The sequence below is a fragment of the Phocoena phocoena genome, chromosome 8 (genome assembly GCF_963924675.1).
Source record: "Phocoena phocoena chromosome 8, mPhoPho1.1, whole genome shotgun sequence".
Lineage (NCBI taxonomy): Eukaryota > Metazoa > Chordata > Mammalia > Artiodactyla > Phocoenidae > Phocoena > Phocoena phocoena.
In genome coordinates, this window is record NC_089226.1 from 8148729 (window position 1) to 8163733 (window position 15005).

A 15005-nucleotide genomic window follows, 5' to 3' on the forward strand; every position below is an offset into this window, starting at 1 on the left:
AACTGTCAACACCGTGTGAGACATCTCAAAAGTCCATTGTGGCCATGTAATCCAAAACCCGTTCACAGTAAAACCAAGGACAGAATATAGGAAGGATACACAAAATAGACCTGTCTTTGCACACTATCTTAAACTGACATAACGGATAAAAAAGAACTGAATAGACACCCATCTTGGGCTCTTAATTATGTTTAAAACTCAATTATCAAAATACCCAGTAAAGAGGGATTTCGCAAAAAGCTTGCTGTGAGTGCATTCAATCTTTTCATTCTGTCATTCAACAGAGATTAAATGTCTATGAAGTGCTCGCTCCTGAACTTCCCACTCAGGATGGCAATGGAACTGGAGGTCTGCAGAGGTCATGGCATTTCCTTTCAAAGAAAAAGAGGGCAGGGCTTCCCTGATGGCGCAGTGGTTGAGAATCCGCCTGCCGATGCAGGGGACACGGGGAGCCGCTGAGCCCGTGAGCCATGGCCGCTGAGCCTGTGCTCCGCAACGGGAGAGGCCACAGCAGTGAGAGGCCCGCGTACTGCAAAAAAAAAAAAAGAAAAAGAGGGCAGACCATTACCTTTTGGGGTGATGCTTATGCAGTCCTAAAGGAAGGAGAGAAAAGGCCTTGCAAATTTTTCTAGGGCCCGTCTAACTCAGTTATATTAACCTGTACCATTTTCCTTTTTTACTGTGAGATGAATGTAGAATGTTTTGTTTCAGACAGTCAAAGACGTGTGCTTCTCAGCATTTTCTTTAGTGATCATACCTCATATTTAACCTCATGGGAAACTAAACTCAAAACAATAAACAGCAATTTCGCAGAGAGGACTCAAGTATGAAACAACCATGACAAATTGGGAAAGGAATCAGTAAGAAAGAAGTTTAAGAAACCACAAAAGGATACTCTGAAAAATAAAATTCAGAAACATGGGAAAAGATCAGTTATGGGCAAGTACGGCAGAACACCTTCCTGGATAAACTAAGCCTGGTTCTTTATAAAGAATACTGTATATGCAAAACAAAGATGATACTGAATATACACACCAACACAATACACTTGACATGCGTGCAACTGTGGCAGCATTCTTCTATATTAGTATTGATCACATAACCTGCACCCCAACCCCGCCCAAGTACAAACGCCCCTCCCCGTCTCCTGCCTCTTGTCTGTAGAGAAGTTGAAGTCTCCCAGGCCTCTGAGTCACAAAGGAGCAGGTTCAAGCAGCTAACAATTAGGACAATAGAGTTACAGACTCAGTGTCTGATGCATGTTCCTGAGTGGTTTTACAGACACCGTAACTGCCACCAGAGGGGAAAGGCTGACTGCATGATGGCCAGACTGCAGTTGTGACAAACCACTCCATCTTGAGCAGTACGGAATCTACGGCTAGCACAGCGCCAAGAACTGACTTTAAGAGAATGGGATTAACACTACTGCTGAAAATAATCTGCATCTTTGTGGGCATCAAAATAATTGTAGCTTGTTCTGCCCCTGTATGGAAACGGGCAACTACAACTGTAAGAAAAGAGATGCTACAGACCCATGTCAACATCTTCCACTCTAAGAATACGACACCCTACAGGAAGTCAGCAGGAAGAAGTTACAGAAGACAGACCTTTGCCCATGATCCCACAGAAATGGAATGATGTTCTGACAAGTGGGGATTTGTAAGCAGCATTTGGCAGGAAAGAGCTCTCTGCAGGAGGTCTCTTTGCCTTGTCACTAACCTTAAACCAGCCCCCAGCGCCCCCCGCTCCCCCCACCCCAGCTCTGCTCATCTCCAGCCCTAGTACACCTTTCAGATCTTTTGACCACGTGATACCTTGCCTAATCCTAGTCTGTTGGTTCTTTCCATAGATCAAAGGAGTAGAAATGAAGAATAAGTAACAGATAACCAGATCTCATCCCCAGCTTCCCCTTCAGTAATCTGGCGAACAAACTGTGAACACGATAGCATCTAAAGAAAAATCAAGGGAATTCCCTGGCAGTCCAGTGGTTAGGACTTGGCGCTTTCACCGCCATGGCCCAGGTTCAATCCCTGGTGGGGGAATAAGATTCCCACACGCTGCACAGCTGGGGAGGGGGGCGGGGAGGGATCATCACAAGACATCAGCAAGCCTGCACACAGTGGGATGTCGATGACTGTGACCCGCTACGTGAATGACTGACTGGGATTACTTCCCTTTTTCCCTTTAAGAACTTTCACAGCCAATCAGAATCTTTGGAGATGGTTTTGGGGGGACACTGAGTCCACCATCTCTGCAGATTGCAGGCATTCTATAATTAAAAGCAACTTTCCTTTCTACCAATATTTCTCTCTTTCTTAATTGATTTCTGAGTGGCCAGCAGCCAGACCTGATTTGGTAACAGGACCTTATGAAAGTAGTGTGCCTGATTTAGGTCGCAAACTTAAGAAACACATGGAAAATCTCACTGAGTCAAAGAACAGAAAATATAGATCACCAAATGAAAATGTTAAAAAAGGATCTGGAGCAACTGAGCTTGAAAGAAATAAGGGAGGTGACCAAACCTACTCTTACAGGGCAGTTTCTCCCAGACTCGGCCCAATCTTCACCCCCGTCACTGCCCCTCTTGGAGATACGTGCATTTGGCACCTTTGCCATCCTTTGCTGTAAAACAAAGCCTTTGGCTTTTAACCTGAGATCTCTAAATTGGAAAGGTAAATTTTCAGCTTTTACTAAATGCTAGGTCATATATGAGCTTGTGCTCTAACATCAGTTTCTCATTCACAGAAAAAGAGATTTTTTGCTTGTTTAGTTGCCCTTTGAAATGAATTTAAGAAACTTTCATGTTACTTTGGAATTACCTAAATCAAGTTAAGACATGAGTCAGGGTATTTATAGATTACTACCTGCAGAGCATTCACAGAATGAAAATTCTTTCCCTAATTTATTCACTTATTTTGGCTTATGAACTTTTGAATTTGACTGAGATGCCTGTTCCTAAAAGGCTGAGGAACTCCCTCCCTCCCTCTAGACCTGCTGGCTTCTTTACTGTTCCTCAAACAGGCCTGGAGCACTCTGGCCTTGGGGCCTTTCTTTGTATGATTGTTCCTTCTGCTGGATCTTCACCACCTCACCTCCCCCCCCCCCCCCGCCCCCGCCCCCGCCCCCCCGCAAATCCGCACAAGTTTCCAATCCTTTGCTCGTCAGACCTTCTCAATGATGCTACCCTGACCACCGTATCTGAAGCTGCAGGCTCCTCACTCACTGCATCAACTGCTCTACTTTTAATTTCATAGCACATACCACCCCCAGTACACTAGTTATATTTATTAGTAGTATCATAAAGATATTAATTACGCTTATTATTTGCCATCTGCCTCCTCCCACTGGAATATAAACTCCTCAAAGGTAGGGATCTTTGTTTAGTTCACAAGGCAGCCCGAGATGCTAAACGGTGCCTGGCACAGAGTAGGCACGCAAATACTTACTGAAATGAAGTAACTGAAATCTAAGATGTTGCTCACAATCAGAATTACAAGAAAGAAATTTATCGTGCAACAGAGAACGCACTTCTAATTCAAAGAAACACCCTGTGACTGCTTTTAATGCAACTAGGACCATAAAAGGCCATTTCTTTTTAAAATGGAACAAATGGGAAAAGACAAATTCCTGTGGAAATTGCATGCATAGTACATCAACATTCAGGCTATCACTTTTCAGATACACCAACAGTCACAACAGGGAGTGAAGGTAATCTGATTCCAGCAGGCAGAAGAAGGATTTCAGACTTAAGTTTTAAGACTATCCCTCTGACACGAAATGAAAAATTTTAGACGTAAATCATTTTATTTTTATAACTCAAGTTTCTGATATCTAAGATGTAAACTGATGTAGATTCTTAACGCAGGAACTCTTTCTGGCAAACAACTCAAAGATCTTAGTATTTAGGGCTAAGAAATCAGTTTCTTTTATTTAATATATTAAATCTATCCTAAGTGTTTTACAACTAGAGAGGAAGAAAGTCTTTTGTAGCAGCAAAAGGGATTTCAAAACACAAATTGGATCAAGTCATGGTTTAAAATCACTCAAAGGCTTCTCTGGGTTTAATAATACAAAACTCCTCATCCTGCCTGCAAGACCTGGCCTGGCCTCTCCAGTCCTCTTGACAACATCCCTTCCAGCCCTCAGCCTCACCCACACAGAACACATCACACACCTTCCCGGCTCACACAGTCTTTGCTTAGAGTGCTATACTCTGCCAGTGAAACAGGAGGGAAAGGGGCAGGCACAACCTTTGAAAGAATAACATAGCCTGAGGACATGACATAAACTGATTAGAACCAAATGGGTCCAAGATGGCAGACAAGTCGACTTCCACTACACCTTGAGCCTCAGTATACACTCACCGTAACACATCAGCAAGCTAAATGACACACCCACAGGCGCCATGACAGTTCCAAGGATCCATAAGGATCAAAAAGTGGGTGCTGGCCCCATTCCTGGAAATCCCCGCCCCTTCCCTAAATAGCTGGAATACTCCTCCCACTCATTAGCCTATGAAATTATCCACCCCTATAAAAACTGACAGCCCCATACCCTGGTGCCTTTCTCACCTTCTGAGATGGCCCACACTCTGTGCAGTGTGTTTCTCTCTAAATAAATCCACTACTTACCCATCACTTTCTCTCTCACTGAATTCTTTCTGCAATGAGACATCAAGAACCTGAACTTCAGTAAGTCCCGAAAGCAGGTGTGTGATCTCAGTTGGAAGACTGTGGGTTTTGGCTGGGTTCAGTCCCAATCAGGATTTAGGCTGGGTTCAAGTCTCGGCATGTGGGTTCAAGTTCCTATCTGAGTTTTACACAGTTTAAAAGCTACATGCAGCGAATTCTCAGTCCCCTGAGTTCTTCCTCTGGCCTGGCACGATTATATTCTGTATATGCTGGTAGAGTTTAAAATGACTGGGACTGTACTAGCCACAGCAAATCCACTGCTTTGCAGTCACAAGTTGTTGAATTTTCATGTTAAAATACCTGTTAAATGCCAGGCATTGGGCTAAAAGTGATACTATTACCGCATCCAGTTCACCTCCAACAAACACCATGTAGTGTTTACAGTGAGCCAGGCACTTTTCTGCACTTTACAACGTTCACTCCTCTATGAAGCAGACACCATCACCGTCACGTGTCACAGATATCACAGATAACGGAGGCACAGAGACATTAAGTAACTCGCTAGCGGTCACATGGCTATTTATTACACAGTAGATACGGGATGCTGATGCCAGAGTCCACGTTGTAGAGACACAACTCAGTACTGTCTCACCAAAGATGACTAACGTCATACCCTTAAGGGCCAAACCCTTGAAAAGTCTCCATCTTTCAGGGGCAACGGAACTGTAAACATATACTTACCATTATGGCAAAATTCAATGAAATAGTTGAGACTTATTTTCCTTTACCTCTTGGAAGCATCGGACACTTAATTCCATTCTCATCTCCCCTGGATACTGTGTTTTCCTGGCCTTCCTCCCAACCCTGTAGGGAAAGCTCTTCTTCCTCTGCCCATGCCCTGAATGTGGACTGTCTTCATGGCACCATCTGAGGCTCTCCAGTTTAACCACTTTACCTACTCCCTACTCTCCCTACCCCACTTACTCCGATGGTTTGGCCTCCAACGAGGCCAACTAAATGCTAATGACTCCCAAATTTGTATCTTCAGCTCAGATCTCTCCTGTGTTTCAGACCCATGAGATACCTACTCAGAAGTTTCATTACAGCCCTTCAAAACTCAAACATACTTTTAGACAGTCCTATTTCAAACTTAAAGATCAAAACACTTCAAAAACCTGCTCCTGATCATGTGTTGGAGGGCTCTGAATGGCAGAAATAATCTCTGGGAGATAGGATTACAGGTGATTATTTCCTTCTTTGTCTCAGGCACTAACACAAGTATTTATTGATTTTGAAAGAACTGTCATCTACTTTAGGAAAGTTCTTGCAAGTACCTTCCCTGGATCAATCTCAGTAATCCCTTAAGAACAAGAGAATGATGGATCAGTGGGAACGTAGGAAAATGGCTAAGCTTGTAATTGTAAACTAGCTGATATTCCGTTCAGGGTATTTGGATTTCTTCCTAATAAAAAATTAACTGAAAAATATTCTCTTTGATCTGTAAATGAACTGAGGGATGAAAGCACTGTTTAGACCTGAAACAAGAATCTGAAAGCTCCAAAAAGAGGTTATTATCTGCCACAGAGGCCCACCAGGGCTAGAAAGGCTAGGCTGATAGAAGAAACAGCTTTAAAAGCATTGCTTTAAAAAAAAAAAAAAAAGCATTGCTTTGCAGAGCAGGCAGCATCAGTCTTAAAAAGTGGCCAGTGAAAATAATTAAGGAAAAAAGATAGATGAGAGAAAAACAGGTTAGGGAGACCTAAAAACATACTTTAATAAAGAGCGAAGGAGGTCAATGTAAGACTGAGGAGTCACAGGGAGAGACAAGAGGGCTGGATGGCCTGGGCCCCGAGGTGGGGACAATGCATGGGGGCGGAGGGAGTGGGGGAAGGCACCTCTGTTTTCTGAGAAAACGAACAGGTTGCATGTAGGCACCCGGGAATAAGTTTAGGGTACAGCGAAGTAGAAAGAACAAGTGATCCCATTTGGTTCTGTGAAGAAAAGCAGTTTTCAGGAGGAACTCTTGGAGCAAGTGTAAGCATCCTGGTTTCATGCTGACATCAATTCAAAAAACTGTATTCTTAAGAGTTTGCCCCTGCTTTTACACAACACGTTTTCTTTTTTTATTTTATTTTATTTTTTTTTTTTTGCGGTACGCGGGCCTCTCACCGTTGTGGCCTCTCCCGTTGCAGAGCACAGGCTCTGGATGCGCAGGCTCAGCGGCCATGGCTCACGGGCCCAGCCGCTCCGCGGCATGTGGGATCCTCCCGGACCGGGGCACGAACCCGTGTCCCCTGCATCGGCAGGCGGACTCTCAACCACTGCGCCACCAGGGAAGTCCACCACACGTTTTCTTATACATAAATCCCCTTCCGGTTTTTTTTTTTTTTTCTAACTTTTCTTCCTTCATTTACCTTAGTGTCTTAGTAAAATTAACTTTTTAAAATACTAAGTACTTGTGGATTCACCCAAAGAGCAGCAGAGCATGTTTCTACAGCAGAAGGAAGAGAGAAGCAGTGCATTTCTAGTGACTGAGGCCAGTGGGCGAGTTGGGGTGATGGAACCGGAAGTGAGCAGAGGGCTGGACCCTCCAGGTCCCCGTGGACATGCCTTAGTGGGGTCTAGAGAGCTGTGGTGAAACGCTAAGTTCTTATCACATTCATTCTGGCAATAGATCTCAAACCTGCGCCAATGCAGAGAGCAGGAAACTGAAAACTATAATGGGCTCTCATTAAAGCTGTCATATCCATATGACAAGAATGGATATTATGAAAAATGATCAAAGGAAAAGAAAAGATCGGGAGAAAAATCACAGGAATCATAGAAGAAAATGTCCCAGGATTGAAGGACATGAATTTCCAGAATGAAAGGGTCCACGGAGCACTCGGAATGGTCAATGATGAAATGCCTGCACCAGGGCACATCATCGTGAAACTCCAGACCACCAGGGACAGAGAGAGTATCTTCAAACTTCCAGTGAGGGAGAGAAGAGAAACCAAACCAACAAAGCAAGGTTTCGTAGAAAAGGTGTGAACCACCACACCTCCAGGGCACTTACAGATACCGGGAAGTACAACGAGGCCTTCAAAACTCTGAGGGAAAATTATTTCTAACCTGGGACTCGATTACACTTCCAAACTATCAAACAAGTTTGTGGGCAAAATAAAGTCTTTCAGATACTTCTTAGGATGTAAGATGTGAGCCAAGAAATGGGATGGCATGGGGGCCAGCCCAGGAGGAGAGTAAAGGTCAGTTCCTGCATGATACTGACAGGAAGCAGCAAAGGGAGGAGGAAGGTGATGCAGGGCTCCAATAAAAAATGGAAGTAACACATTTGAGCCCAGAGATAATGTTACTGATATGAATGTGATTAATACGTTAGAGCATTTGGAAAAAAATTAACATAGGTAAGTGAAATAACCAGGCAAAGGTGAACCTACACACGTGGCACAGCAACGCAGGATCACCTGGCTCAACCAACGGTGGACGACATTGGGCAGAGGTATAAATAACAGGAGTGTCTGCCGGGCGGGAGGGAGGGAGGGAGACTGATTCCTGGGCCCTAACTCAGCATTCACGGAATCACAATTTCTAGAGGAGTGATCTGTAGCTTTAAAAGTACCTCAGGTGATTCTTATCATCAAGCAAGTTGGGGAAATGCTGACTAGTACTTTGGGGTCAGTAAATTTAGAGTGGATTTGGTTTTCTGAGTCAGTTAACAGTGCAGCTCTGTTTATAACAGCTAGTGTAAGTCATTTTCATTAAACCAACAATATCATTAGAACAAACACAGCATATTCCAATCACTAACAATTAATACACACACACACACACACACACACACACACACACAATCCACATCTTTTTATATGGTCAATTAATCTACGACAAAGAAGGTAAGAATACACAATGGGGAAAAGACAGTCTTGTCAATAAATGTGTGGGGAAAACTGGACCGCTACCTGCAAAAGACTGAAAGTGGGCCACTTTCTTACACCATATACAAAAATAAACTCAAAATGGATTAAAGAGTTAAATGTAAGACCCGAAACCAAAAGCTCCTAGAAGAAAACATAGGCAGTGCACTCTCTGACCTTGGTCTTAGCAATGTTTTTTGGATCTGTCTCCTCAGGCAAGGGAAACAAAAGCAAAATAAACAAATGGAACTACAGTACATCAAACTAAAAACAGCCTTTGCACAGTGAAGGAAACTATCAACAAAACAAAAGGCAGCCTATGAACAGGAGAAGACATTTGCAAACAACATCAGGTAAGGGGTTAATACCAAAAATATACAAAGAATTCATACAACACAACATCAAAAAAACCCAAACAACCTGATTAAAAAATGGGCAAAGGACCTGAATAGACATTCTTCCAAGAAGATATACAAATGGCCAACAGGCACATGAAAAGACGCTCAACATCACTAATCATCAGGGAAATGTAAATCAAAACCACAATGATATACAATCTCATACCTGTCAGAACGGCTATCATCAAAAAGACAAGAAGTAGCAAGTGTCTTTATGGTGAGAATGAGAGACAAGGGAACTCTCGTGCACTGTTGGTAGGATTGGAGACTGGTGCATCTATTACAGAATATTGTACAGAGGTTCCTCAAAAAATTAAAAACAGAATTGCCATATGATCCAGTGATTTCACTTCTGGGTATTTACCCAAAGAAAAAACACAAATTCGAAAAGACACATGCACACCAGTGTTCGCTGCAGCACTATTTACAATAGCCAAAATATGGAAGCAAACTAAGTGTCCACCGATCGATGAATGGATGAAGAAGATAGACACACACACACACACACACACACACACACACACAGGAATATTACTCAGCCATAACAAAAAAGAAATCATGCCACTTATGATAACATGGATGGATCTAGGGAGTATTATGCTAAGTAAATAAATCAGAGAAAGACAAATACCGTATGATCTCACTTACATGTACAGTCTAGCAAAACGAAAACAGACTCACAGATACAGAGAACAACAGGTGGTTGGTTGCCAGAGGGGAAGGGGGGTGGAGGTGGGGGAGAAATAGGTGAAGGGTACGAAGAGGTACAAACATCCAGTTATAAAATAAATAAGCCACAGCATAAGGAATATGGTCAATAATATTCTAATAACTTTGTATGGGGACAGATGGGTAACTAGACTTAATGCAGTGATCATTTCATAAAGTATGCAAATATCAAATCACCATGTTAGCACACCTGAAACTAACATACCACTGTATGCAAACTATATTTCAATTTAAAAAAGCCGCACCTTTAACTTACTGATGAAATTTTCAAATGCTACAGAAAATAGGTTTATTCAACTTAACCAACTATCTGTTGCAAAGACCTTCTTGAATTTCTCTAGGGATCCTCATATCCTCTTTTATCAACATCGGTGAATAATGCCTCAATTTTCCATTGTCCATGCTCTGGAAACAGTTTCTAGGTTCACCCTTCCAGTGTATATTCCTTTTCCCATAAGATACTTGGTCATCTTCATTTATATACATGCTACAAAATACATAGCTCTTTAAGATGTTGAAAATCCTCCAATGTAACATTCTTGTTTTATAATCATAAAATGCTGACTAATAATGTGAGTACCTACTACACAGTAGGAACCAGATATACTTATCTTGCTGCTCCCGTCACAACAATCTTATCAGGTAGGTATTATTGGTTCCATCGCACATATGAAGAAACTGAAGCTGAGAAGATTAAATGCTTGTAAATAACAAAGCATGATGCAAATCCCAGTCTGTTTTTGAAGCTCATGCTGTTTCTAAAATACTAAGCCTGCCTCATTTCCTGCAAGCAATGGAATTTCAGCGATCATCAGGTTGTTTACTCCACCCCTCTTTTTGGACAAGAAATTTAGGGTACAAAACTTTGAAGTGATTCCCCTAAATGGCAGAATGAAACCAAATTCCATAGCTCTTGACTCTTACTCTATTTTTATTCCACAAATCTATGCACTGATGCTATACTAGGTGCTGGACAGGGCTAGTATTTATTGGGCATTAACTACGTATGGGGCTCTACAGGGCTTTAACCTGCATTAACTCACTCGATCCTCATGGTGGTCTTAGGGTAGATATTCTTCCCATTTTACAGGATAAAAAAAACAAAAGTGAGAGAGATTAAGTAACTTGCACAAGGTCACACAGCTAGCTAGTGGCAGAGCTGGATCTGAAACCCAGCCTACATGACTCCGAAGTGCAAGCTCTTAGCATCTCCAAGGTTTACAGTCCACATTATCTCTTCTGAATGCCCATATGGTTTTAGTCTAATTAAAAGTGTACACATGATGTGTGGACCCTTCTTTCAACCTGATGATTCAAACAAATGAAGTGTTAGAAAGTGAGACCAACAGGAAAATCTGTACACTGACTGGTTGCTTGGTGATACCAAGGAATATATTTTTTAAGGTGTGATGATGGTATTGAGGTTACGTTGAAAACTAGTTCTTATCTTTGACAGATACATACTGAAGTGTCTACAGATGAAATGATTATTTCTGGGATTTGATTCAAAACCATTTGGGAGTTTGGGGTGTAGAACAAGACTGGCCCCTGTGTTGGCTGGATGTATTAGAAGCTGGCTCATGGGTACATGGGGTTTATTAGCGTTTTCTCTATCATGTAAACGTTTGAAAATTTCCACAATTCAGAAAGAATGCACACACACACAAAAAAGAAAAAGATGAGAAAAACCATGTTATTTTAACAGTATTTGGGAAACAGAAATATGAATGATTTTCCCCCACTCTACTTTTTGTATTTTCACATTTTCTATATTACTTTTATAATGGAAAACATAAAATAAGCTACTTAAAGAAATTCCCCCCCCAAAAAGAAATTCCCTATCTTCTAAAAATAGGCAGAGCAAGTCTGCCCATAATCTAATGAGGTCAAAGCATCATGACGAAAGCATTTCCCACCCCTTTATCAGTTAACTACCATTCACACACTTTTAAAAAAGCCACTTTTTAAGGACAAGTATGGTCTTTAAATATTAAACTAGCCAAGAGCATAAAGGCACATAAGGGCAAAACAGATTAGACACAGACTTAAGAAAAATAATTATGGTAACTAGATTTGTGGCAGTGATCACTTTGTAGTGTGTATAAATGTTGAATTATAATGCTGTACAACTGAAACTTAAATAATAATAATTTAAAAAAGAAATTAACCCCCCAAACCAGATATGGTCAGGTAAAAATGGGTTACATTTCAAGGGATAATTAATATATAACATGCCTTGGTTTAAAAAAAAAAAAAAAAGACTAACTAGTGATACAGTTCCTCTTGATAGTTAGGCAGAGTTTGGGACAAAGACTTTGAATGTGTAATGCTGACCTTCCTAATGGTCACATGGGCCACAGGACAGGGATCTCCTCACCAGTGTATGGCCAGGTGGGGATGGGACAGCCACAGATCACAGGCCAGCTGTCTTCTGTGGGTCGCCGCCAGTTTTCCTCAGTGACACAATAATTTCCTTGTGTGTCACAGTATGAAAAAAGTTTGGGAAGCAGCGTTAAAGCTAGACCTGCCCTGACATTGCTCAAAAGCTGAAAAAAAGTGAAACAAGGGGCAACAGTACAATGGAATCTCTTTGAACTGCTGGCATGGAAAAAAGAACTAACACACATGGTATAGGTCAATACCATTGTTTTCTAATTTTTTTTCTATCTGCACTCCTTTCCACAACCCACCTAGGAAATCTGAAGGTGTATTCCAGCAGCACTCAATGAAGTAACCTCCAAACATAAATGTTAGCTCAGTGGCATAAGGTTCAATTGTGGGGACAGGATTAAAATCCTGGTCCTCTGTGCCAAGGCTAAATGTACTCAAGGTTAAGTCTGAAATAAATTCCACTTGTTAAGAAAGAGAAGCACTTAAGTGTCAGTGGAAAATCTTGATAGAAGCTTAGAGCTAGTAAGGATCTTCTTTTAAAAGACAAATAACTGAAGCCCAAATTACTCGCTCAAGTTCACAAGCAGCTGAACTGGGACCAGTCCCCAGATCTCCCAGCTGCCGACAACTGCTCTTTCCAGGGCACCTCCAGAGAACTGCAAATTGCTTCTTTGAACCTCTCTAAAACCATAAAACAATATCCAAGTACTTCCTGCTCCTCAGGGAAACTGAATCGCTGGTTAATCTGCAACTAGCAAATCGCTGTTCAAGGAACCAGCGTTTAACCTCATGCCACTAATTAACCTTAAATTTGGGATACTTAGACACAAGTTCTTTTGTTAGTCCCTGTTTGTATTTATGAAATAACAAGAAGGCTTTGTTGTTCTTGCACAGGTTAGAAAATATCCTTAAAAGCAAATTATCAAGTTCTTCTTTATAGGTTATGGGGGGCACATATTATGATATATCAAGATCTAGGTAGATAAGCCACGTTGGTACTCTGTAAGAATGAAGACACCACTGATAGAATTTCCCTCCTTATACTGAGAAAATAGTCCAGATAAGAAGAGTCCCCAACCAAAAAGAGAATATGAGATTAGTGCAGAAGTGGAAAAATGCGCTATCTAAAACAGGATTACCTGAATGAGGAAGAGAAAGGAGGTAATATATATCTTTACATAAATTCTTGTGTACTGAGAGCAACTCTATTTCAAATCAACAAGTGGCCAGACTCAAAGGATAAACATTAAGGAACCAAACTTCTGTACCCACATTGGCTAAAGCTGTACTGTCATACCAAGCAAACAAAAACTCTGAATTCTTCAAATTTCTCTTACGAAGTTTCAACAAGAAAAACCTAAAAGTTCCTTCTCCAGAAAAAAAGAGACCAGTGTTTTTATGCCTAGGCACTATAGTGTGTGCCTTGGGTTAACCTGAAACCCAAGAACACAAGCTCTGTGTCACTGACCATGACATCTGAGTTGGTTCTTCATTTTGTTTCCTGCCACAGAAGGCCAATTCTGCAGGAACAGGGGTCACTTCTTGAATGCCATTAAGGACAGGTTAAGGCAGAAAAAGGCTCCCCAGCCCCCCCAAACCATAAAAGTCCTACACCTAAAACAGGCTTGTAATTAATGTAACGATACGAATTTAAGTCCTGATGTCCAAATTTCAGAGTCCCTGGAAAGGAGTCTTCACATACTTATGTGACACGTGATGTGCGACTGCTTAGTGAAATTAGAACCTGGGTCTGGGACATTATCAGTAAAAGGTAGTAATTCTCAACTTCTCTAGATCTGTGTGTTTCCTGGGAATTTGCAGGGGGAAAAAACAGTAGGAGAGAAGCTGTTTCTCAATCTCCCTTCGAATTCTTCACATTTATACCCCAATCACCTCTCTTATTACAGAAACATACACAGGTCTTCTTTCCCCCTCTTTACAAATACATGTACTCCTACCTCCAAACTTTAGGTCAAAAATGGACAGAAATTAGATAATTCAAAATGTTCAGATACACCTAACCCATGCCTCTGATGCACTTCAGCCAGCCAAGGGATATTTGTGAATTTACTCTGTACCAGATGCGGGGGATAAAAAAAATGAATGAGTCCTTAAGGCACTCACAGTTCAACAGCAGCTGTCAATAGTACATGTTGACCCGTACAATTCAAAACCAATTCACACTCAAAGGACAGTACAGTGTAGGGAAAAAGACCAGTGAACGGGGCTTCCCTGGTGGCGCAGTGGTTGAGAGTCTGCCTGCCGATGCAGGGGACACGGGTTCATGCCCCGGTCCGGGAAGATCCCACATGCCATGGAGCGGCTGGGCCCGTGAGCCATGGCCGCTGAGCCTGCGCGTCCGGAGCCTGTGCCCCGCAACAGGAGAGGCCACAGCAGGGAGAGGCCACAGCAGGGAGAGGCCCGCGTACCGCAAAAACAAAAAAAACAACCAGTGAACGAAGCACAGCCTTTCTAATGAGCACTCAGATTGCAGCTTCCTAGCTGATTTCCCAGTTATCAAAGCCCTCTCCTTTTCAATCTGTCCTGCATTCAAATGCCAGATTCATTTCCAGAATTCCACTTCCAAGGAGTCTCTCTCCTGCTCTAGCATCTTCAAAGACTCCTCCCTACTTACCACATCTAGTTCAAACCCTTCTTCCAGTTAAAAGTCTTCTATAGGCTAGCTCCACTTACCTGTTCAACTTTATCTCAAGCTCTACAGGGCTCCCTTCTGGCAATCCCTTTTAGAGGGTTAGGACGCAAACTTAACTCCACTACCTCCTCTAACTCCTCAGGCAGCCTTCATCCTAAGCAGTCTTAAAAACTGTTTCCTCTATCGTCAGCACAGATCCGTTAATTTCCTGAGATGTCGTCAGGGCTCGGCATCAGCTTTCTTCTTAATAAATGGCAGGTCTGTTCCCAGGTTCTTTTAACATTAC